Here is a 27,214-nt window from a genome sequence, read left to right on the forward strand (position 1 = left end):
ATATATATATATATATATATATATATATATATATATATATATATAAATAGATGGTCTTTACTATGGAATCCCAGTAAGTTGACCTAAGCTATGTTTGCCTACAGGGGACATATATTTAGAGTTGAAGATTTTGTTTATTTTTCTATATAGTTTTACCTGGTATGCTAAGAAAAGCAAAAGATAAAAATGTTAGCTAACGTGTTATGATTCATATAAAAGCTTTCCTAAACAATAGATGTTCTGTCCCCAATTTTAATATTCCCAAGTTTGGTAAATTATGGTGTGCCAGTATCTCCCATCTAGTGATAGTCTGCGGCTCTCTCCACATGCTTTTGCTTCATCTTCCTCTCCTTTTCACAGATGGCAGGAAACTTGTTTCTTAAAAATCTTTCTTATTCAATTGTACATAATTTCTCTTTTAGATAATAACCACCCCATGCACTATTGATTGATTGATTAATTGATTGTGGTAGCTGGTACTATTTTTAAAATTAACTACTCAGTTTTAATCTGGAAAGAGAACATCTTGAGTAACATCATTAAAGACAGCTCTGCTAAAGCACTGTCACTATGACCCATCACAAAGTAGGTACAAAATATACACCTAGGCAGTACTCTTGTGCATTTGTAATACTAGCAGGGGAAATTTGGATCTATTTGTGTTGAATACCATTAGGATATGCTAAATATAGGGGGAAAGGGTTGACTTCAAGGCTACTCTTCTTAATCTCCAATTTAGTAAAAAAGCCAGAAAGATCTCCGTGAATAAATAGTCCATGAGCATCCAATGTAAATGTGTTCCCATATAGCTGTTAAAAATGCCAATGAAAGCCAAAATACAGGGAGTATTTCCATGAAATCATCCTCAGGAGAGAGGCCATTTTCATAACATAAATGTAATAAGTACTATAATAGGGAACCATAGCACAAAGCTGCATGTACCCTAAGGTTCTAGTAGGATGCAATGCATATGACACAGCTGGTTCACTAAGTAGCTCATGTCTAATATGAAGGCTGGGAATTCCTCCCTAGAGAGACTTACTCCAAGTTTACAAATTTGGCATAATTCTTCAAATGAGACCAGGCAGAATTAAGGAAAAGATGACAGCTATGCATGAGGTGCAGGGATATAACTGCATCATGCTAATTATGAGGTATGTTTATGTCTAAAAGATGCTAGCTTACACATGACAGCATCCTTTTGATCACTTGTCTTAATTACAAACCTAAAGAAACTTGTACAATTAAGTGTACTCATAAAAATAACAGCTACATCTTATAATACCAGTCATTTTTTCTATCATTATTATTATTCAATGTGGCAGTTTTAAGAATATATCAAGACAATCCATGTTACAAATGGCTAGAAAGGGAATTGCTCGATATATTCATAATTAGCAATAATATACAGATATCTCTGAAAGATATAATATAATGCTGTAAAGCAGATTGAAAATTGTATTATTTGTCCTGTTACTAAAACAGACCTTTGTCAACAGCAGGGAGAAGAATGAAGAAATAAACCACTCTAAATGGAATGTGTTCAGCTTCAGTAGCTTTTCATAAATTTCCTGACATTATGGACTAAATGTCAGAGAGATCAGTGTATAAATGATCCCAAATGGGTGAGTTGATCAACCTCACTGTATTTAATACTGCATTAAGCATGGCACATTTTATACTCTGTCTGAAGATTTTATTGCAGAATTAAAGTATAAAAGAAATATAACCATATATTATTACATTCTAGGGTGACAAGATAACAACGCTCTTTAACTATTTTTAGTCAGTATCATACAGTTTCCAATTAGAATGTAAAGCTCTCAGTCTCTCAGGCCAGCTCCACTCTTCACATTTGCAATGGCAAATCGTATGTGACATTTCATTTAAAACCCAAGACACCATAACACAAAACCTTCTAAACCATTAATGACAGTGCATTACAGTAGCATCTTCCACCTCCTGCTGCCTGAGGCTAGTTCTGGCTTCTTTTAAAAGAACTATAACATTCTCCCTATAGAAGTAGGTGTGTGTGTGTGTGTGTGTGTGTGTTTTCCTAAAACACACATAGAAGGCAAACACTGACAGTAGATGCTTTTTACTAATTTAAAAAGACAGGCAAGATGCATAGACTTTTTAAAATATCCACTTAATTTATTTATTTGTACATGGGTTTGCCCAAATCAGCTTATGTGCATAAATAGATGGGAATCCTTACAGACAAGAAGAGAGTATCAAATCCCCTGGACCTGAAGTTACAGGTAATGTGAGCATCTATGTGAGTGCTGAGAACCAAATGCTGGTTCTCTAGAAGAACAGCAAGTGTTTTTAGCTGGTTATCTAGCTCTCCAGACCTAGCACAGAACATTTCAAAGTGGTTAGTTGTAAGAATTTCTCTGTTGTTTACAATTATCATTAATCTGTTGGAATATAATCATTTTACAGACCCATTTTGAGGGGATATATTTGTAGGTGGGATATAAAGTCACAGCTTTAAAACTCAATAGATGAAGGTTCAATACCTGATAGTGAAACTTTCAAGAAGTTTTTCTTTCTGTGTTTTTGCTTTTTTTTTTAGGCCGAATCTTTTGTATTCCATAATGGCCTCACACTCCCTATGTAGCCAAGGATAGTCCTGATCTCTTGATATTCCTGGCTTTACTACTTGAGTGCTGGGATTACATGTGTGTACATACCTGGTTTATAAAGTGCTCAGAATTGAACGAAGAGTTTAGTGCATGCTAGGCAGGCACTCCACTTACTATGTCCCCAGCCCTCCTTCAGACTCTATATTAACCTCATGATCAGTTCTTAGGGCATGCCATGAAAACACTTCAGTTTTATTGTTTGAAAGTCTATCTTAGTAAGAAGACTTTGTGCTTGCTTACTTGGGCACAACATATACTGTATTATGAAGACCATCTTAAGACAGGCTTATGAATTCAAGATCACATCTTCCTAAGAACATAGGATTGCATTTATCAGGGTTCAACTACGCAGGATGGAATTTCATCCTTGTGCGTCTCCAGTAACTAAACCTTACACCACCTATTTATGATCTCTGAGTTGGAGCTGAAGTCATCCTTAACCACACTCGACTCCTGAGAATTGGGAATGCATTTAGTCCATACTGTGACTTTCTGGATGAATAAAATATGTATGAAGGGCTAGTATAAAAAAAGAAAGATGAAAGTCACATTAATTTGTTTTGCACTTACTTTATGTTCAAGTGATTATCTCTTGAATATATATGTACTTGATCTTATGATTTATTATAATCATCTTACTTATTACTACTTTTATGCTACTATTAAAAACTTACAATTGCATTCACAGCTTGCTTCTGTGACTCATTTTATTTATTTGTATTTCTTAAGTCTTTCCTTCTCAGTAAAACATAGTGATATTCTTCTGCATACTATTATATCATATCAACTAACACTTTTTCTAATGTATAGCTCCACAGAACTCTTAAGTATTGTCATTATACAGTACTTGTCATTCTTCACCACGTGGCAGGGTGGCTGTCACAAACGTGAGAGCCAAAGGCACTTATTGATTCATGTTGCTGACTTTATCCTGAGAGTAAGAAGCTCAAGCTTTCAATGGTCACCTGCAGGTTCTTTTTGCTTATAGCATACACAAGTTTAATATCACATTCAATGTATTTACTGACCTTTCTTAATTATTTCTGAGAGTGAGAAAATACATCGAGCTTTCTTTATCCAGAAGAGGGCTCTGGAGCTTCACCAGCTATCGGATCACCAGTATTTCCATTATAATTTCTTTAGAATTTAAAAATAATAACATTTAATAAATTGTCTACTAGTTCCAGTAAATAGTATCTCATTATTTAAAGGCCGGTATTCTATTCTAGTCAAATAATATTGTCACTATGGAGAGTAAATTCATAAGCCATTGTGTCACGAATACATTATGTTCTAAATACTAACTTCTGAGCCTGAGATACATTTCTACCCCCTATAGAATTCTCATCAATAAAATGATTTCTCTCTCTCTCTCTCTCTCTCTCTCTCTCTCTCTCTCACACACACACACACACACACACTCACACACACACATCTTGTCTTTAACTTAGTTTAGAATGATTGGCAGACCACAAGTGGCCAGTATTAAAAATGAACTAATATTAATTTCCCTAACTGAATTTTTCTGCTCATGCTCTAACAAAAAAATTTCAACACGAACCAAGATTTTAGTGAATGAACAGAAATTCCTAATCCCCTCAGTGGATTGCATTCAACCTACCTTGTGTGATTTTTTAACCAAAATAAAATTAAATATTCTCTGTAAGTAGAGGGAGATGGACAACATACAGCATTTCATAACAAGTTTGAATGTTTCTAACCATTCATAAATATATGCTTTTGTACCAATTCAATTTTTCATGCCATCTCCTAGTTGAACTCAACTATTCATTTCATTAAACGTGTATGTTAGAATTACCTGGACCTTGGGAGCCAGTCCTCTGCCCAGTCCCTAGTCTAGACAATTTAACCAGAGTTTCTAAGGTGCTGCTAAATGATTCAGTGGGACCCAAGTTGCATTGGACAGTGGTATTTCTTTTTTGTTTTTGTTTTGTTTTTCCTTTTTTTATTGGGTATTTATTTCATTTACATTTCCAATGCTATCCCAAAAGTCCCCCACCCACTCCCACTTCTTGGCCCTGTTGTTCCCCTGTACTGAGGCATATAAAGTTTGCACGACCAATGGGCCTCTCTTTCCACTGATGGCCGACTAGGCCATCTTCTGATACATATGCATCTAGAGACACAAGCTTGGGGGGGGTACTGATTAGTTCATATTGTTGTTCCACCTATAGGACTGTGGATCTGTGGATCCCTTTAGCTCCTTGGGTACTTTCTCTAGCTCCTCCATTGGGGGCTCTGTGAACCATCCAATAGCTGACTGTGAGCATGACAGTGGTATTTCAAATGATTCATTTTAATTTTATGTACCAGTAGGACAGAAACATGGAGGAAATTAATTTGTGTATCAGAGCACATTAAAAGGAAAATCACCAAGTTTGATAATGAACCTGCATTTTCTACTTTATTCATCAGTCATGCTCTTCTCTGTAGCTTTTCATGTCAAACACATCCAGACATCCTTCTATGTGCTCGTGATAGTCTAGTACTCCTTTCTTAATATACCTGTCTTCGCCTTTCCTCTCTTACATGAGCCACAGAATATTTTAAATGTCAAATCTTCAGGCATTGTTCCTTAATCCTCTGCTTCTCTCCCTACACTCAATAGTCATTCCATCATTACAGCCAATAAATTCCTTCAATATTGCATATATACTTCTACTGTATACATTAGATATCCAAATATGGTTTTAACATTGCTCAATGTGATTAGGGAGATACTCATATAGCATGAGAACTTTTGGATAAATACAAAAACATATGAATTAGGTAAATTAATAGATAAATAAAACATTATATCCTTGTGTCTTAGTCAGTGTTCTATTACTGTGAAGAGACACCACAACCATAGCAACCTTTAATTGGGACTTGCCTACAGTTTCAAAGATTTAAGCCTATTATCCTCATGGTAGAGAGTATGGTGGCCCACAGGCAAATGTGGTAGCTGAGAATTCTATATATGGATCCAAAGGCAGCAGGAAGGTAGACTTGACACTGGGCCTGCCTTGAGCATTGGAAACCCCAAAGCCCATTCTTAATGACCCACTTCCTCCAGTAAGGCCACTCCTCTTAATTCTTCTCAAGTAATAACATTCCCTAGTAGCTAAGCATTCAAATATATAAGCTTATGGGGGCCATTCCTATTCACCCATCCTACCTTGTATATATTATTTATAACTATTCCAAAAACATATCACATTCTCTAAAAGCAAATACATTAGATGTTCATATGCCAGGACATACAAACTGTCATTTAATAAATAATTTGCTGAAGGAATCATCCATCAATATTTCATAACTGAACACCAATCACCTGACTTTTACATAGCATTTGGGGGATATTTGCTTAAGCAAAATATTCTTAGCTAAATACAATGACTTTCTGCACTATGGAAAGGCATATATGATCACATAAAATTGTTTAAATAGCATTTCCTCTGAAATAATCATCATTGATGACCATATTAAGAGCCAGAAAATTCTCTTCACACCAACACCAGTACACCTTGCACTGGTCGTTCCAGATGTTGCCCACTTAACACAATTGCATTGAATTTGCATTTATCCCATTAATATTGTATCAGGCTGCTTCTATATTCAGTATTATGGCATTGACTGAGTCACAGAAACCATATTGCCATACCTCCTAAAGACCCACCTAAGTTTTCAGGCTAGAGATATGAACTGGAGAAATGTTCAGGTTGGTTCTCATTTACAAGTACTTCTTATTTCATTCTCTTTCTGGTCAAGAGGACAGATGTTACAGAAAATTAGCAGGATGTGGGTAGGGGAGAAGGGCATTGTCCAAATATCCAGTTTGAATCTTTCCTCATTCAGATTCTGGCAAACTTTCTCTACATTCATGAAGGTGAGTGATCCCTAGATTCTCAGATGTCCTCATCAAAACCAAAGCTCCAGCTCTCCATTTCCACCTTCCCACTAGGCTAATAGTACAGTTGGTTAGTGTTCCCACAGGGAGATAATGGCTATGCTAATGGGCTGCCTGGAGCAGAAATTTGGATCTAGATAAACCCCAGCAGTTGGCCACTGGGGGCAGAGAGTTTGGGGCTCCCAGGAACTCTAGCTGGGTCCAAGTGGACTTGGACAGTGTCATAGAGCTCCCATATCCTCACCAGTCAGTTTGCAGGACCTTCCTTCCTACTGGATGCTCATGTCCATGGGCTGGTTGTGCACTGCCCAGGACTCTTTGTTCTTTACCTACACGTTTTCTCCTTCTCTTTAAATTCTTCAGTGTGTTAATTTTGTCTTTTCTTTTTCCTGAGTTCTCACCTTTCAAACTTTGATCCTTTTTCACTGACTTGATTGTTTCCAAAACGTGTCCCATGTCATCACTATTCTAGCCAACTACAGCATTCGAGCTTCTCTGAAATTGCCACACTGTTCATCAGAGGAATGAATGACTTTACCGGTAAAGTCATTTGTAAATACCTCCTTTGGCAATTGCATGATGTGCCCATAAATCCTTTACCCATGAGCACTTTGTTCATTCTTCATGGGTCTTTGCTGCATCTTTTTTTTTTGTTGGCTACTTCAATTCTCTCTCTCTCTCTCTCTCTCTCTATCTATCTATCTATCTATCTCTATCTTTCCTTTTTTTTTAAGATCTCAGAGTTTATTTTGGAGGAAAATAATATTTAGCAATTCTGAGTTCTTTTTCAGAATTTGCAGTTTGCTGCCCTGAAATATATCTTTATTATCAATATGTGTGTGTGTGTGTTTCATGCACTTGCGTTTGGGTACATGTTTCCTTGTGTTTGGTTATGGAGTAGTAGAATTTGTCTACTCTCTTTCTTCATTACACTCTACCTTACTATCAGGACAGGTTTTCTCAGTGAATCAAAAGCTGTTTTGCCTATGAGCTTCCAGTATGGGCCTGTCATAATCCCCCCAGTGCTGGAGATACAGAAACACATAGACATGTCTGCTTTTGACAGGAATTCTGGGAAATTAAACTCAGTTCTTTGTGCTTGTATAGCAAGTGGTCTTGCATAATGTACTGGCTAGTTTTGTGTGTCAACTTGACACAGGTTGGAGTTATCACAAAGAAAGGAGCTTCAGTTGGGAAAATGCCTCCATGAGATCCAACTGTAAGGCATTTTCTCAATTAGTGATCAAGTTGGGAGTTCCCTTGTGGGTGGTGCCAGCTCTGGGCTGGTAGTCTTAGTTCTATAAGAGAGCATGCTGAGCAAGCCAGGGGAAGCAAGCCAGTAAAGAACATCTCTCCATGGCCTCTGCATCAGCTCCTGCTCCCTGACCTGTTTGAGTTCCAGTCCTGAATTCCTTTGGTGATAAACAGCAATGTGGAAGAGTAAGCTGAATAAACCCTTTCCTCCCCAGTTTGCTTCTTGGTCATGATGTTTGTGCAGGAATAGAAACCCTGACTAAGACAGACAATGACTCATCTATGAGCTTTTCTGTTAGCATCTGTTTGATAGTTATACAATCACTCTGTTGGCTTTCTCTTTTGATGCTTTCCTGCTTTGGAGGCCAATGGAGTCTCTGTAAGTCATAGACTCCAATGATACTTTCAAATGCCCCTGAAAATGGAGAAAATGTTTACTTTGTTGCTTTTGTATAATACATAGGAATATAGAAGTAGTAACAATTACTGTTTGTCTTCCATCTTCATCCCAGAAATCCTGAGAATTCATTCTATTTTACCTTGTGCTATTTGGCTACATTAATGTTGTTGCAATTTGTCAGAAATAAATTTTGTGATTTTTCAAGACAGTATTTTAAAGACAATGTCAGTGTGCTTAAAGGCAGCAAATGCATAAAGGGATTGAAGGTTGTTTTAATAAAAAGAAATATGATGAATGTCTCTGTGCCTTTACCCTGGGAGTGTTATAAAGGAATGCAGAGCCAACCACCAGACAACACTAAGGATATTCTCTGGATTAGCGCAAGAATTGGGCTGAATAAATGTTAGATTATAGTCCTTGAGAGAAGTCTAGCTGAGAGACTCATATATTAAAGCACAATCAATAGATAAGCCTGCCAGCAGGAGATGCATTTAGCCTGAGAGCAAACACCTTAGCTCCTCAAACACCACATTCCCCTGGAGACAGGAGGCTTTGCCTGTAGTTAAAAGGGCAGCAGAGCTCAGGGGACATTTGAGATGTTAACAGGCTTACAATGTGCACACAGGTAATTGGGCACTGGCTTTTTCCCTGCACATGCTTAATTACAAATGCAGAGGCTGTTTGTTTAATCATGCCCAATTGTGGCAGCACTGTAAAGGTTTCTCTGTGACTAAAACATCAAAGTCATTTCTTGATCCTGTAAAGCGAAATTACAGTTGTACAGTGTGGTCTGCTTTCCTATTTGTTGGGTGATTTTTTTTTTATTACAGGCTTTGGCTTCATTGAAGATAAGATTCATTTTGGAGTGGTATAAGCCCCCACACAAGGTAGAGGTGGAGGTGTCAGTGCAGAAAAACACCAGCAAAAACAAAAAAAATTTTTTTTTCATATAAAAGCACCAGGCCTTGTAGATAAGAGTGGGTTCTAAATAAATGCCAATGATATGTAGTAGACATTATCATCACACTCAAAAATCCTAATTTTACTTGCTCTGCTCATTTATTGATCAATTCTAGCTTGTCCTGTATATTGATTCTCACTGTTTGAACTCACAAGAAATCCAAAGAACCCACATGCCATTGGAGCTATTCTTATATGCAATATCTCATCTCTGTAAAGCCAGTTCCGGCCCTCTTTTCTTTCAGATTTTAGTAAAAAGCATGGTTTCTGAAATGAAGTCATATAACAATTTGAATGAGGTATTTGAGGCAGTTCTGAGCATCCGAGGTGACGGCATCACCACTATCAGGCTGCATATGATCCCCACAAGCAAACTGAAATAAGTGTGGACTTAACTTGATTTTGAAATGCTTGAAAACCACGATTTTTTTTTTCTTTTATTCCTTTATTCTACTTTTCTTTTTCATTAGTTGTTACTCTTAATTACTGAATCACATTATTGGCAAGGCAGAAGCAGGCTCTGTTAGCAGATCGAGTTTTGAGACAGACTTGCAATCATTTGAGCACATTTAACTCACATACCTAGTAAGCTGAATTGAGACTTCACTTCTAAGAATTTAAACATTAAACTAAAATCTTATTGGCATTTAAAGATAAAGTTGTTTTTAAAGGAAGTTAAAATGGGCTAATTTTTGAGTTGATCTCATACTGGCATGTATCCTGTGCCTTTGATAACAAATGAAGAACACCTACATTCCATTTTTAGAGGAAGTTTTTTGGGAAACAACAATAACATCAAGAACAAAATATATCAGGCCCTGTGTGAATTTTTTTCCTGAAAGATATTTGCAAAGTTTGCATTACTAATCAAACTTTCACTGGATCTGTAACCAAGTTAATAATTTGCTTGGAGATCATTATAACTATGTATTAATTCTCTTTAGATCGTGTGTACTCATCCTGTTCAGAATCATTTGACCTCTAAGAAAAACAGTGTAATCAATCTTACTGTACTTTGAATTTCCAATGAAATTAACTCCTACAATCTCAGCTGAATACACAACCTCATTGTACCATGTTCCCTATTTCTACTTTGTGACCCTTTCATGTGATCTTTTCATGTGTGTGCGTGCATGTGTGTGTGTGTGTGTGTGTGTGTGTGTGTGTAAGAGAGAGAGACAGAGACAGAGACAGAGACAGAGACAGAGACAGAGACAGAGACAGAGACAGAGACAGAGACAGAGACAGAGAAAGACAGAAAGAGACAGAAGAGAGGGGAACCAGGTGGTGACCATTTCTTAGACTATTGATTGGAAGCAGTAAGGCAATAAAGAAATAACTCCTTCTGGCCTTTTTTGCAGCACACAGACATAGAATAATAAGACCCAACTGTGCTTTTGTGTGCTGTCCTGAGTCGGTATGGCCAGAGAAATAATTTTCTTTATGGGACCCCTGTAAAAGATTCAGACAAAAGTTCTGAATTCCTTGTTGTTACCTTGCTGCTTAGTAAGGAAAGAGGATGGCCTTTGTGCTGGTTTGAATAAGAATGGCCTCCATAGCCTCAAGTATTTGAATGCTTAGTGATAAGGGAGGGGCACTATTTTAGAGGGATTGTGGGGTGTAGCCTTGTTGGAATGGATGTGACCTTGTTGAAGAAAGTGTGTCACTGAGGGTGGGCTTGGGGCTTCAAAAGCCCATGTCAAGCATTGGCGTTCTCTTCCTGCTGCCTGTGAATCTGGTTGTAGGACTCTTAACTACTTCTCTAGACCACTGTGTCTGCCTGCTTCTCTGCCATGTTCTCTGCCATGATGATAATGCAATAAACATCAGAATCAGTAAGTCAGCCCTAAATTAAATGCTTTCTTTCATAAAAGTTGTTGTGCTCATGGTGTCTCTTCACAGTAACATATTAATGATGAAGACAGCCTCCATTCTACATCTACATTATCACTTAGATTTTCTTTCTTGATTAGACCTTCTTTGATTACACTCTTAGACTAGAACAGGCAACACCTACACCCTTCTGAATGAATTAGGCCTAACCACACCACACTATAAGTTTGTCTTTCTTCTTTTATGTGTTATAGAGATAGAAAATACAAATATAAAGAAGTTCTTTGTTCTCAAATATCTAGATGCTTATTTCACCACATATTCAACTGCAATGTGAACTGTGCAATCACATGAGAGAGCTCCGTGTACTCCAGCAGGACTATGGAAATAAGGTAGCTTCCAAAGAGCACAGGGTTAGAGAAGCCAAAGCCATTTTAGGTACTGAATGGAAGAAGCACTATGGGACTGTAAAAGAACGCAGCGGATTGACTATGACCATATGTTCTTACAGTGGAATGTGGGGAAAAAAGGGGGGAGGGGAGAGCCAGATTGTAATAAGTGTTCCAGACTCCATTGGGAGTTATAGTGCCCAGTGGAGAAAGTGTTGTGAAACCGCCTTTAGTGGGGGTTATTCCCCACAGGCTGATGGCGAAGGAAAGGCTGATGATGGTGGAGGTCATCAGGGAGGGAGGCACTGAGAGCCTACCCTGTCATCACTAGGCATGTGAAAAGTTACCGATAAAGAGATGTGTTAGTTAGTGTGCACACAGGAGCAGCCCTGAGGTGGGAGAAGCTACAAGAAACCACTTAAAATTCTTCCTTTCTTTATTACTTCATTTATCATCCATTCCCTTGATTACAATAAAAACAGAAAGCTAGAACAACCTGAAAAAAAAATGGGTAAACCACTGATAGCATTACACGGTATTAAATAATTCATTTACATGCTACAAATAACTTAGGCTTTTAAGTGAATTTCTCTAGAGAATTAAAAGTAATATGTTCCTTTAAACTCTATGTAAATGAGAACAATATGTCCCTAGAATATCCCTACTTGTCCCAGTAGAATAGTACAATAAGAAGTAATTGATTCGTTCATTCTGTAGTCTTGTTATTCAAATAATCACTTGATTCCCTATATTTCAAATCATTAATGGTAGCTTTGATCAAGGATTGGAAATTAATGATTTGGTTAAAAATAATAATATGTGTAACTGCTTGCTAATTCAAAGTAAACTACCTGTGATTTAGAACACACACACACACAAATTCTTTTAATTCTCTAGAGGAATGTTTGCATGTGTGTGTTTGTGATTAGAATGTAATATAGAATATATATATATATATATATATATATATACACACACTATATACATAAATAAATTTCAATGATATCAGTAGATTAACCATCTTTTCAGGTTGGTGTAGCTTTCTGCTGTTATAATTACACACACACACACACACACACACATATATATATATATATATATATATATATATATATAATTGCATTATGGAAGATTTAAACTCCTACTACTTAGGCAAACACACACAGAAGGGAAGTCACTGCAAGACAGAAATTATCAGTGTCTGTATTCTAAGCATATTGCTTATTCTCATCCCTAGGACCAGCTAACTTATCTAGAAATATGTTTGAATGAATTTCATTCTACAACAACTGCTACGTGCAGGGAAAGAAAGTATAAGGACAGATAATTGATTATTGATACTCTATTTTGCCAGTTGTTTTGTTGTGTTGTGTTTTTCTCAAAGTTAATCAGAATTCACAGCCCTTTGTAAAATCAGGAGAACACACATGTTGCAGACTTGAGATTTAAAAAGAAAGGAGAATGATTAGAGTATTGATGCAAAAAAAAAAATAACAAGTCAGTTTAAGGAACTTTGTTTTTGAAAAATAATTCCTTCGTGGCTAGGTAGGTCATAAGCAAGAACTGCTGATGTTTTTTCGAGGGGTCATATTCTTAAAGGTCCTTCTAAGTACCAATGTTTATACCATAGATTTGTACTGCTCTCAAACTTGTCCATAGAAATGTTTTATAGCATGAGCAGTGTATAATACAGACTCATAACCTTTTAAAGAGCTAAGCCTAGGTGACTATGTCCCCCATACCCTTCAAGTCTCAGAGAATCTTGCAGAAGACTAAGCAGAAAGAATGTTAGGGCGGGCAGATGGGAGATTAAATCGGTGAAGTATTGCCTTCTGGACATGATATGGCAGTACATACATGAACCCACAGTATTTCTTTCCTCTAACCAAGTTACTTATTTCTAAAATAAAAAGGATGGGCTAGAGAGATGGCTCAGTCATTAAAAGCCCATTCTGTACTTCCACTGGACTAGTATTCAATTACCAGTCCCATGATAGGGGGCACTCACAACCACCTGCTGCAAGAGAATCTGATACATCTGACTTCTTTAGATACCTGCACTTACCTACACAAACCCACACACAGAAATATACTTGATGAAACATAATACGTATATAAAAAGACACTTTTAAACTCAAAACTTTTATATACTGAATGAAATTATTATTTCAGTATTATTTATTAATTTTTATTGGTTATTTTATTTATTTACTTTTCAAATGTTACCCCCTTTTCCAGTTTCCCCTCCACAACCCCCTATCCCCTCCAACCTCCTTCTGCCTCTATGAAGGTGCTCCCCCACCCACTCACCCACTTCTGCCTCATCACCCTAGCATTCCCCTACCCTGGGTCAATGAGCCTCCACAGGACCAAGGGACTCCCCTCCCAGTGATGCCCAATAAAGGCAATCCTCTGCTCCATATTCAGCTGGAGCAATGGGTCCCCCTATGTGTACTCTTTGTTTGGTGGTTTAGTCCCTGGGAGATTTGGGGGTTCTGGTTGGTTGTTATTGTTGTTCTTCTTAGGGTTGCAAAACCCTTCAGTTCCTACAGTCCTTGCCCATTTGGATTCTCTCACTCAGTCCAATGAATAGCTGTGTACATCCCCATCTATATTGATGAGGCTCTGGCAGAGCCTCTCAGGGGAGAGCCATATCAGGCTCCTGTCAGTAAGAGCATCTTGGCATCAGCAATAGTGTCTAAGTTTGGTGTCTTTGGATGGGGTAGATCCCTAGGTGGGGCAGTCTCTGGATGACCTTTCCTCCAGTCTCTGCTCCACTCTTTGTTCCTGCATTTCCTTTTGATAGGAGGAGTTCTGGATTAATATTTTTGAGGTGAGTGCATGGCCCCTTCTCTCTACCAGGGGCTCAAGGCACAGGTTCAAACCAGAAGGAACGAACCTCATTATTATTCTTTGGAAATTATAAACAGAACTAAAGTGAGTGTACTTTTTATCTTCTTTTGCTTACAGTCAGCAGTCTGTTTCAATGTGATTTTGGCATGATCAACAATGCCTCCATAACAGAACTTAGAAAGCTTATAGATGCAGATATATACAACAGTTGTAATAACTGATTCAACTTCCTCCTTCCATCAGTTAAATATCATAACTTAAAGTCACCAAGAGGAGGAAGAGGAACTATAAAGAGAAGGTATTCAGCATGCACAGTGGAAGATTTACTCAGTTAAGACTTGGGATGGTTTGACCACAAAGGAGGATGTTCTTTCTTGGCACCAGTGACTTCTGCTTGTCATGAATGGGGTTGCCCAGGGTACATGTTAACTGATTTGGTGTTTGTGAAGCCCTCTTTCTGATATCTGTAGAAGTCCCTGGGGTCAGAGCTCCACTAACCCATCTGATATCCTCAGCTAGACTCAGCTGCTAACTAGAGTCTGCTAGAAAGAGAGTGGAGGCAGGTCAAGTCTGAAGGCAGCAACTCTGAAGTTCCTGGGGTTATGGAAACTGTATTCATAGCAAATAGAAACTCTTAGTCTGTGCATGTCAGAAGGTACAGATCTGTGTAGTCAGTTTTTCTTAATAAGTAATTGGTAACATCTATTATTTTGTCTGTTTTTATTCATGATTGATTAATTTAAAATATTTGTTTACTTATTTACATGCACTTGCATGAACATGTACATTCCCACGTGGAAGCATGTCATAATGCATGGGTGGCAATCAGAGAAACTCTGAGAGTTGGTTCACTTCACCATCTAGATGTTTGGTAACACACTCAGGTCACCATGATTGGTGGCAAATATCTTCACCAAATGGCCTGCCCTATTTGTTGGATTTGCTGGTGGTGTTTTGTGTTTTGGAAAGTTCTCATGTAGTCAATATGTTGCTGCACATGACCTTGGCCTTCTAATACTCCTGCCTCTCTCTCTCACACAGTACTGGATTATAAGAATCACAGCCTGTTTATATGGCACTGGGAACCAAACCAAGGGCTTTAAACATACCAGCCAAGCACCCTGAGCTACAAGCATAACCCTGTTTTTAAGCTTTCAATATTATGAGCAAATGTTCAAAATTATCATTCCTCACTTATTTATCATACCTATTGATGTTATCTTTACATTTTCATGATGTGATGCAATGTGTTCAGAAAAGGTTTGTCCCAAAGTACTATTTTTTTTCTTCCTGGAATTTTAAATTATTCAGCAAGGAGAAAGTAGGAGAGGATATGCAATACCTTCACGTTTGTTCCTCCCCCATGACATGTTCTTCTTGAATGAGTTCCTTCACAGTCATCTTCTTCATCTTCCTGTATTAAGTAAATATTGCTCCAGAGACTATGGCTATTCATCCACAACTTTTCAGACTCACATGGGTAGAGCTCACAGCACTGGAATCTTGCTTCCCTGTTTCTTCTATGTTTGATGAAATATGAGAGTTGAATGCAAAGCAGCAGGTTGACTTTAATGAAAAACTCCATCAACTTCTCTCTATATCCTCTCTGCAGCAATTGTAGTAAGAAGTTCTTCATTTCTTGTGCAAGTATTTTGATTGTGCATACAGCTGTTGGTGTAAGTATTTTTCCTGGGCATCTAGCTATTTCTACCTCAGAATCCTTGACAGTGGGTGGGTGTTGTGAAGGAAAAGAAGTCAAGGAGTCGGTTTAGAGAAGCAGACCCCAAATACACTCAATGTTACTAACCTAGAGAATCTGAGACAGTGTTCTTGTTGACAAGGATATGAATGGCTTCAGCCCCTAGGAAAATGACAAAGTGAATTGTGGACATTGATGGTGTGTTCAAAAAAATGCCCATCATAGCCTTCTTCCCCCAGATAACTGTAACCTGAAGAGTCCACTCCTAGACAGACTGTTCTTACCTTAAGTAGATAAGCCCATTTCTTTCATCCAACCATATACTATAAGCCCTGCCTCCTTGTTTGTCTGTATCTAAAAACATTGCCTCCTTGTCCAGCTATATGCAGGACTCTGTCTCCTGTTTATCAATACATAGTAAATACCCTGAGCTTCCAGGGCACTGCAACATCTTCATCTGAGAGCTGACTCTACCCCATCCCAATCCCAGCTTTTCTTGTGTCAGTGTCTTTGCTGCTCCGTCTCCATCTCCTCACCACTCTAGTTAGGCCCACCCCTGGAGCTCTGAGGGGCATAGTATATCAATGTATTTTCACATGTTTATGTTCACTTGAATGCTTTAAGAAATCAGAGATTTGTGGGGGAGACTGGTCTATGGAGAACATGTTTACAGACATATGAAGGACCTGAGTTTGGACTTCCATATTGCACATAGAATACAAATGGGTGTGAAAGTTTGTCTGTAAACCTTGTACTTAGGGCCCAGAGACAGGTGATTTTCCAGGACAATTTTGTTAACTAGTTAGCCTAGCCACCAAAGAGCTCCAGTTTCAGTGAGATATCCTACCTCAACATGCAGTAAGATTAAGGAAGAAGTTTGATGTTAATCTTGGGCCTCCCTAAACATATGCATACTGTCCATACACATGTGGATACATACATACAAACATACATACATACAAACACATACATGCATACATGTATAACACACAAACACACACACACATTTATATACCAAAGAGAAAAAAAATCACTTTATATTTCTGGCATGTTAATAACTGTGTATAGATCCATACTATAATTATTCTGTAAGAGAATCCAATAGAAATGGTTTGTTTTTTTAATCCATCAAAAACTTTTCTGTTTGTACTGACTTGTCATGTGCTGTAAAAGCCAGAGTGAGCATAACATAAATGCTATATAGAAACATTTAAATATTCTAGCTCAGTGAACTGGCACAGAAGGTGACTGTACGAATGGCAGAGAAGTCATTGAAAGCAGCTCAGGGGTGTAGATGTAGGAAGGGAAAGAGAGTAAATTATTTATTGACTACCCACTTACATTCTGGCCTTCTGCAGGTTCTTTGGGGACAAAAGCATATTAAATGCATGGTCCCTGGCAGAAGAATTTGCATCCATCCAGTTAGCTCATGAATCAGGGCATATCGACTCTATTAATGGGACAAAATGCTGCATTTTTATCTGTTTCCACACTCATCTACATATCCATCGAGTGATAAACTAATATCTTGACATGCCTACCCTGTCTTTGTCTTTCTGTTCTTTGTCTGTTTATCTCTCTGTCTCTCTCTGTCTCTCTGTCTCTGTCTCTCCCTGCCCCCCCCACTTCTTTCTCTTTCTGGGATTTAACTGATCAGACATCGATTTACTCTAGATGATATCTGCATTAGTCATGGTCCTCTAGAGAACCAGGACTGATAGAATGTGCATGTTCAGAGGAAATGTATTAGGATTGCTTATAGCTGTGGTCCAGCTACTCTAACAACAGTTATATCTCAACAAAAAGTCCAATACTACAGTAGTCCAGAGGGCTAGATGTCTGAACTGGTCTTTAGCAAATCTCAGAATCCTCAGGAAGTAGGCTTTAATGCCAGTGAAACAAGAGCAAGGGCAGCAGGCAAAAAGCAAACCTGCTTTTTCTCTTGTCAGACATGGGAAGGTATGTCCTAGATGAAAGGGGCAGATCTTTCCACCTCAAATGATCTGGATTAAAGGTAGGTGTTCTTACCTCAAACTATCCTTTTAACTAAAAAGTCCTACAGAGGTTTACCCAGAGGTTTGAGTTTTTAGTTAATTCCAAATGCAGTTGACGATAGGAAGGAACAACCATCACAATATCCATATAAAACAGAATTTCAATAAATGAAATTTGAATTTACATTAACATATAAGTATTAAAGATAGAGCCATAGCTCCGCAAATAAGTGTACTTGTTTCAGAATCATGAAGGCGAGAATTGGTGTTGCCTAGGTCACTTTAAAGCCAGGTATCCGGCACTTGCCTATAGCTGCAGTGCTGAGGATGAAAGTGGAAAGATTAGTGGGTCCTGCTGACTTCTATGCTGAGTTAGTCTGAGCCCTGACTTCAGGGAGACCCTCATGAGTGCAAGGTTCAGTAATCGATTCAAGTATACAAACCTGATTCACCTTTGGATATTTGGAACTGTTGAAAGATGCACATATATTTGAAAGGAAGCATTTTTGATGAATCATATTATAATTGTCAAACTCTAAAATGTCCTTGACTAAATTTCCTTGGGACACCCTGAATTTATTCTTAACTCTTTCCATGCAGAGGCACTGATGGAGCAACATTCCTTTACTGGATGTGTATATTAAATGACATGTCTCTAGTCCTTAAAAAGAATCACAGTTTAAAAAAAATAAGATTTTAAAGCATGCATACTAATTCAAATCCTAGACTAGGTTGGTCTGTGGCAGATTGCATGGATTAAATTCTTTTAGTTCATGTATAGAAGTCATCAGATCTCAGGAAGTGCCCATTAGTAAGATCTCCATAAAACAGTGGCGCATGCCTAGCTCACCTTACCATGAAGACAAAGTGGCAGTTAAAGGCAGAGCAAGCTTGAGGCAGAGGAAGGCAGGTGAAAAAATACTTGGATAGAGAGGAGCAGAAAATAAGTCCTAAGCTTTAATTATCTTGGAATTGATGAGAAGTCTCAGGAAAAAATAGAATGAGAGCATTTAAAAATAAGGCTCACATGATGAATGGGACCAAATTGCACAGAGGCTGGAAGAGGCTGCCAAGTTATGCAGACTAGGAAGATGGAGATGTGGAGAGGGAAGCAGGGAGTCAAGTCATCCCTTTGAGCCACAGGAATAGAAAGCCTGTGAGAGAGATTTGCCTTTTCCAGGGAAAACAATTTCCATGTCTAAGCCAAACACAAAAAGGTCAAAGGCAGCAAGCTGGCCAAGCCAAAGGCAGGCTGACATTAAGAAGTTCCCTGGGAAGCTTTGACAGAGATCAGTGGCTGACTCTGTATAAGGAATAGTGTGAGGCACCTCTCACACTTGACACTGAGTTTAACCTCTCTGCATTTCATTAATCTGTAAATGAAGATAAAACCTAGAAACAGACTAATGCAAGGAATAAGTTTAGATAGTATTTGTAAAAATTTCAGGAACATGTGTGGCATGTAAAATAATATAGATAGATTTACATATCCTTTCCCCTCTTTTTGCATGCCAGATAATTTAAAATAAGCATATAAAGAATTGTAATGTCAATCACAATTAGTGTCAACTCATTTCTCATTGTATGAACTATTAATTATTTCACTTGGGATTAAAATAAATCCCTTACAAAATGCCATCCAACAAAATAGCTCAGGCTAATTTTTATATGCATCCCAAATAACATGGAAAAAATCCAGTTCTTGCATGTTTTTATGTCAAAAAATTTCCACTAAGAAGTGATGTGCAGAAAACCCAGAATATCTAAAGACTGCCATATCCAGGGATCCATCCCATAATCAGTTTCCAAATGCTGACACCATTGCATACACTAGCAAGATTTTGCTGAAAGGACCCAGATATAGCTGTCTCTTGTGAGATAATGCCCGGGCCTAGCAAACACAGAAGTGGATGCTCACAGTCAGCTATTGGATGGATCACAGGGCCCCCAATGGAGGAGCTAGAGAAAGTACCCAAGGAGCTAAAGGGATCTGCAACCCTATAGGTGGAACANNATTATGAACTAACCAGTACCCCGGAGCTCTTGACTCTAGCTGCATATGTATCAAAAGATGGCCTAGTCNGCCATCACTGGAAAGAGAGGCCCATTGGACTTGCAAACTTTATATGCCCCAGTACAGGGGAACGACAGGGCCAAAAAGTGGGAGTGGGTGGGTAGGGGAGTGGGGTGGGGGGAGTGTATTGGGGACTTTTTGGATAGCATTGGAAATGTAAATGAGGAAAATACCTAATAAAAAAAATTAATTCTAAAAAAAAAAAAAGAAAACCCAGAACAAAGTTAAAGATGGTATTGGAGCACTGTTTTCTTAGAAGGTATTTTTTTCTTTTGAAAATATTTTCTCTGTCTCTGTCTGTCTCTGTCTCTGTCTGCCTGCCTCTCTGTCTGTCTGTCTGTGTATATGTGTGTGCATGTGTGATGCACAGATATGTACATGAGGACCTCTTCTACCTCATCTCACTCTCCATAGTATTCCTTTGAGACATGATGTCTCATAAACACAGAACTAAGCCAGAAGGCAGCAAGCCCCAGTTATCCTCCTGCCTCAGGACTTCACAGTGCTTGCTGAGTGTATGGCCATGTTCAGATTTTATTTATTTATTTTTAACATGAATACTGGTATCCAAACTCAATCCCAGTGCTCACATAGCAAATGCTTTTATGTACTGAGCCATCTCTGCTATTTCATAGGAACAAATGTCTGCTACCTCAACAATGAGAAAGGAAATCCACAAGTGTCATGTATGTCTTTCTGTTATCCATTTGTCTGACCTTGGCATGTGTGTGTGTGTTTGTGTGTACAGTGTGTGTATGTGTGTGTGTGTGTGTGTGTACAGTGTGTACTTCTATAGATATTTTTATATTGTAATGTGGTTATTTAAATAGAAAGGACACTTAGGTACATACATGTAAATGCAACCCGAGAAGAATTAGAAGGCATAACCTTGATGAAGGAAGTGTATCACTGGGGGTCAACTTGGAGGTTTCAAAAGCCCAATCCAAGCCCATTGTCCATCTCTCTTTGCTACCTGTGGATTCAGATATGGAACCTTCAGCTACTTATTGAGCACCATGTCTGCCTGCCCCTATTCTTCCCATCATCAAGACAATAGATCAAATTTCTACAAGTTTAAGGAAGCCCCAATTAAATGCTTTTCTCTTATAAGAGTTACCTTGGTCATAGTGTCTTTTCATGGCTATAGAACCCCAATGAAGACAGTTGGCCCACTTAGTTCTCAAAAGAGAAATACAAGGACTAGTATTCTTAGACCTGATGTTCTCTTACCATGCAATTTGAATCTTATATTAAGGTTATTTGTAAACTTCGAGTGTAAATGAGCTCTGTCAGAGACGTTTGGATGGCCTATTACAGTGTTAGGAGATACACTACTAAGGTAGTCTTCAGCTACATACCAGGTATCCCTTTCTCAGAAGACTGAGGCAGGAGGATTGCCATGGATTCAGGGCCATTTTGCTACACAGTGACATCAATGTCAGCCTCCATTTAAGTGACAGTTTATCTCAAAAAGAAAAATGACAATCAAAAGAAGGTAGCTCATTAGAATTATAAAAATGATTCTTTAATTGCTAAATATCATTTAAAGTGAAAAATTCAAGCCCAGAAGAAAAATTCAAGCTTGAGTCCTGTGGTGCTTTCTGTGCCAGAGGCTGAGGTGGAAAGATAACAAATTGAAGGCCTATCTGAGCAGCATGAAACCCTGATTAAAATAGAAAATAAAGAGGCCTGAGGTTACACTGTGGAGTGCACTGAGGTTTTACCATAGCAAGGACGGTCGTTACACTGTGGCAAATAGTTGACTCTGGGGTCAATCTCCTATAGCAACAAATGGGTGCAGTGTGTGAGATGAGCTCACTTTGAATGCAAGCATTGCTAACACAATAATTCTGTTACTAAATAGCTTTACTTTCTTAAAAAGATGATTTGTTTTCCCTTACGTGCATGAATGAATATCTGAGCATGTGAGTAAAAGTCTCTGCGGAGGCCAGATGGGTAAATCAGATCCCTTGGTGCTGACATTAGCGTTAGTTGTGTAGTGACTCACTCAGGTTCTCCGAGAGCACTGTGGGCTCTATGCTGTGCAGCCATATCCCCATGCCTATACCTTCTTTTCATTCTGTGAACTGCAGTATTGCCTAAATAATTAAATGTCACCATAATTTCTGTATAGAGACTACTTCTAGGGAGACCAACTTTTACAAACCTTCCAGTGTGGCAAAATACTCAGGCGTGACTAGGTCTTTTTTGTTTTACATATACACTGTTTGGAAGTATGAGTTAGACATTTAAGGCTTCCTACAATATTGTTTTTAAATATTCATCTCCAGCGCACAGATAGCAGTTATTTAATAAGCATCTCCTTAAATAAGGAATGTTTACTCTATACAAGCTTTTAAAATATTTTATATTTTGCATACATGGCTTGCAGGCATTTTACTAACACAACATATAACACTAAAGAATCACAAACCCGTCTAGTAATTAAGCATGCGAGGCTTTATAATAGATTCCTGTCAATAAAATCCAGTTCTAATGGGCTGGTTACTAAAGGGGAAAATCAAGGTTACTATTTCACAGTTCAAGACACATATGAATCTACTGGATTCCTCAAATGTATAGTATTGCTTATTAATTACTTCCTGTTATAAGTAAAGTATGAATGTCAACCTGGGCAGAACTCAGTAGTGACAAGGACAACCCTGGTGTGTTCATTGTTCTAGTAGAATGCTTTTCTAACAATAACATACACACACACACACACAAAAATCGGGTTTTCTCTAAGCTAGCTAGAGCTTCAGAAAATCGCCATTTTATAAAGATTTTTGCTAGATCCATTAAGATTGTAGATATGTGCTTTTTTCCCCCATAAGTTATCTCAATTGAAAGAATTCTGGTGTCTATTGAGATGTTTGCTTTTTCCTAGACCACATTTAGTTATTTAGTTATTTTATCTTTTCTTCACAGCTCTTTTTATGAAAAATACAAGTAATAAAATTTGCTCTACTAGTGTGTGCAAGTGCAAGAGCTGAATTTGAGTTCTTTCAGGACCAGTGGAGCTTTTGTACCTCCTTTCTCTCAGTCGCTTGCTGTCTCTTCTGCTGTCCTCCTGTTGAAATGCCTGCTTGACTGGCACATTGTGTGTTATTTGTAGTCACACAGCATAGGTCTCAAAGCCATCTCATTTTAAAACTGTTTGTGTTTACACTTTGTAACAGCATAAAGATCCAGCTGGCACTGTCATCAGCAGCCTTGGTGACTCTAAGGAGCCACCACCAAGTGTTTCATGTTTGTATCTAAAATCATTTTTGTTCCATGTGTAACATATCTATGCACATATTTTTGCGAAATTAAGTAGTGAATCCTCCACACAATGCAAGTGTAATTTACAGAGAGCTACTCTGCTCTCTCTTCAAGGTTCTCACTAACAATATTGTCCAATGGTTTACCCAGAAGTGGATTCTAGATCAAACTACTGGGGGATTTAAATTTTACTGCTGCTTTCTAATTGACCTAAAAAAAAAGTTTTAACAGTTTTAGAGTCTCTCTAACAGTTATACTGTCACTTTGTGTAACAGTGGTGACAGTGTCTCTCTCCTTCTCCACATGTCACCCACAGAATTCTACAAAACCAAAACTTCCAAACACGGGAGTCAGCATGCTCATAGACAAGGTAGGTTTTAATTCATACATTTGGTGTAAACTTGGTTTTCTTTCCTTTCTACAAATATCTTCTGCTCGAGTTCTTATTTTATTCCAAAATAATTCTGGAAGTTAAAATGTATTCACCATTTGTTTTATGACAAGGACTATGATAAATGTTATGGCAATCTGAGTGAACTTAATCGGCAATACAGACATAGGTACTCTTTCTCCTGTCCTTTGAAGGGAAGAAAGCAGCAGTGAGGTAAGGAATGTTAAGCAGAATTGCATAAGGTTTGAAGAAAAATTAACAAGTGGTCACAGAACTGACAGCCAAGCCTTGATTACATTTACCTCTTGAGCACTAGTGGTTCATATTATGAGATGTTTGAAAGTATCCATACTTTCCTAGGTATACTTTTTCTGTATAAAGAAATAAACTCATTCAATACACATATAAGGCTGATTATATCTTACATTTAAATAATCAATAATTTAGGAGTATGACTAACTGCATTCTTGTTTCATTTACCCTCCCTGTATCATTTAAGTGTTCATTTATAAAATTTAATAAAGCGATCCATTCACAAACTCTGGAATACTATACTACAGTATTAATTTACGTTAAATAAATATTTTCCTCAATATTTGTCTAAAGCTTGCTTTGGTCAGTACTACTTTGAAACAATTTCCACATCACTTGCTTTTCTGTTCCTTTCTGATCGTCAAACCAATGTCCTTACTTGTTCGCCAAAAGAACAACTAACTTACTCCTTTGCTATGGAGAGAGATCTATGGAAAATTAATCCCAATCTCTCCTTTTATTAAGTCATCCATCTTCTGTGTTTGAGCACACATTTTATTTTGACATTTTCCTTGTGTTGTAGTGACCTAGCCTTAGTTCCGAGTACACTGTGCTACAAATAAGCAGAAACAGTCTCAAGCCAGCCGCACCGATGCAGGGCAGAGGGTATGTGGGGTTGAAATAACACTTCCTACTGCTGCTGTCCAAGCTTCTGAAATACACATGAGCATTTGGGTCTTGGAAGTGCAGTATGCAGGCAGATTTACATTGGACTCACTTTTGACTCCCACTTTTACCCTGTTATAGATGTTTGCTTGTCTACCCAACATCTTAAAGTGTTTTCTTTTCTAACATTTTTTATACTTAACATATTTATTTTAAAAGCTTTGCTTAATATAAAAATGTGCAATTTTAAAACGTTCAAAAAGGGTTTTATATGCCCTTGGACTGGCCGTATGGGTAGCATTCAGCTGGTCCTTCAGTATTACTTCCCAGGTGCTGAGGTATCAAGTCTGAACTACCATGCCCAGCTTTTCACTCAATTGGAAGGCAGCCTTGTTATGTAGCTCAGCATAACTTCCAACCACAAGCACCAGATAATTAAGATACATAGAGTACACATACCTGGTCAACATCATATTCTTTTTAAGGAGTATAAATTTATATTTTAAAATTAAATCTCATTATATTGTTCAAAATCATAAGATACTTAAAAATAGCATCCAGTATCCTAGGAAAGAGACTAAAATGTACTTAATACACATGGTAAGAAGAACTGAATATTTTGTAAGCACTAGTTTCATTCTCTATCCATAAGTCTGTAAGCCAGCTTCTAAGTGGATAAACGGAAGCTGGGGGAGATGATGAAAGTTGCCAGTGAAGTGACCTCCTGGTCAGACTATACAGCACAAACTGTTTTGATTTCCATGCCTGTACTCTATATGCAACACTGTGACATTTCATGTAACGCTAACTCTAAAACATAGTTGTGTCCTACCACTGAGCACATCTCTTGGATGGGAGTTTGTTTTGAATATGAAAATGTCATTTATTTTGAATATGAAAATGTCAATTAACTCTCATTTTACTAGAACTTCTGCTGCTCGATAATAGAGTGAAAAACATGCAGAAATACTAAGATATAACTCATAAAAACATTTGGATACATCCCATGGGAATATATAATGGTGATATGTGTGTACATGTGTTTGTAAGGGTGCATATGCAAGTGTGGGAGGTTTGTGTGAAGTCCAGGGTGCGACTTCAGGTGTGGTTCCTTTTTGTTTCAGTTTCATCAGAACTGAGAGGTATCAAGCTGTTCTGACCAGCAAGCTCCAGAGATCTTCCACCTCTGCCACCCCAGAGCTAGGATTTGAACTGCACGAGGACCCCAGATATTCTTTATGTTAATTCTGAGATTGAAAGCCAGACTCTCATGTTTGTAAGCCAGGCATTTCACTGACTGAGCTATTTCCTGGCTTTGAGTTGTTATGTAGATAGAAATGATTCAAATAGATTATCTCATTCAGTCATGACTTTGAAGTCTAAAATAGAAAACATATTTATATTTAGCTTAAATGGCAAAAGAAAAATAAATCATGACTGGAATATTTAAATAATTTTGCTGTTGATGTTTTTAAACATCTAGAATAGGAATGAGGGAAAGTATTACAACAAAGCTAAACGTTCAGATATAAAAATATTGTTCTGAGTTTCCAACAGTCAGGTTCAAAGTACATTATCCATGTTAGATGAGCAGAAGCTGCATGCCATGATCCATTTGCTGGTCAAAAAATCACTATACTGTTGGCTAGAGAGGAGGCTCCACCATGAAGGGCTTTTCCAGAGGTCACAAGCTTGATTTCCAGCTCACAGTCTTCTGTAACTCCAGTTCCAGAGGATCTGCTGCCCTCTTCTGGATTTTGTAGGCACTGTATGCACATGGTACACATGTGCATGCATACCAAACACTTGTAAAAAGAAGTCTTAAAAAAGAAATTTTGGTGAAGGGTGTTGCTTCCATAATTTCTTTCTCAGCCTGTTTATCCTTTGTGTAGAGAAAGGCCACTGATTTGTTTGACTTAATTTTATATCCAGCTACTGCGCTGCAGCTGTTTATCAGGTTTAGGAGTTCTCTTGTGGAATTTTTAATGTCACTTATATATACTATCATATCATCTGCAAACAGTGATATTTTGACTTCTTCCTTTCCAATTTGTATCCTCATGATCTCCTTTTGTTGTCGAATTGCTATGGCTAGGACTTCAAGTACAATGTTGAATAGGTAGGGAGAACGTGGGCAGCCTTGTCTAGTCCCCTGATTTTAGTGGGATTACTTCCAGCTTCTCTCCATTTACTTTAATGTTGGCTTCTGGTTTGCTATATATTGCTTTTATTATGTTTAGGTATGGGCCTTGAATTCCTGATCTTTCCAAGCCTTTTATCATGAATGGGTGTTGGATTTTGTAAATGCTTTCTCAGCATCTAACAAGATGATCATGTGATTTTTGTCTTTGGGTTTGTTTATATAGTGGATTATGTTGATGGATTTCCGTATATTAAACCATCCCTGCATCCCTGGAATGAAGCCTACTTGGTCATGATGGATGATCGTTTTGAAAATTTCTTGGATTCAGTTTGGGAGGATTGTATTGAGTACTTTTACATCAATATTCATAAGGAAAATTGGTCTGAAGTTCTCTTTCTTTGTTTGATCTTTTCGTGGTTTAGGTATCACAGTAATCGTGGCTTCATAGAATGAATTGGATAGAGTACCCTCTGTTTCTATTTTG

At 37.9% G+C, this 27,214-nt stretch overlaps 1 protein-coding gene across 7 annotated transcripts in view; it reads right to left on the reverse strand.

The window, feature by feature from the left end:
* The window catches only part of Cntn5 (contactin 5), a 1,179,522-nt gene that overhangs the window by 744,547 nt on the left and 407,761 nt on the right, over positions 1–27,214 (reverse strand). The window contains exon 1 of one of the 7 annotated variants that reach the window (XM_029481830.1): positions 16,055–16,097. The exons of 5 other annotated variants lie outside the window; for them this stretch is intronic. The gene's annotated coding sequence lies outside the window, so the exon portion shown is untranslated. Of the gene's footprint in view, positions 1–3,676; positions 3,744–16,054; positions 16,098–27,214 lie in introns of those variants that run through there. One more of the 7 variants, XM_029481832.1, reaches the window with a different exon arrangement.

The sequence above is a fragment of the Mus caroli genome, chromosome 9 (genome assembly GCF_900094665.2).
Source record: "Mus caroli chromosome 9, CAROLI_EIJ_v1.1, whole genome shotgun sequence".
Classification (NCBI taxonomy): Eukaryota; Metazoa; Chordata; class Mammalia; order Rodentia; family Muridae; genus Mus; species Mus caroli.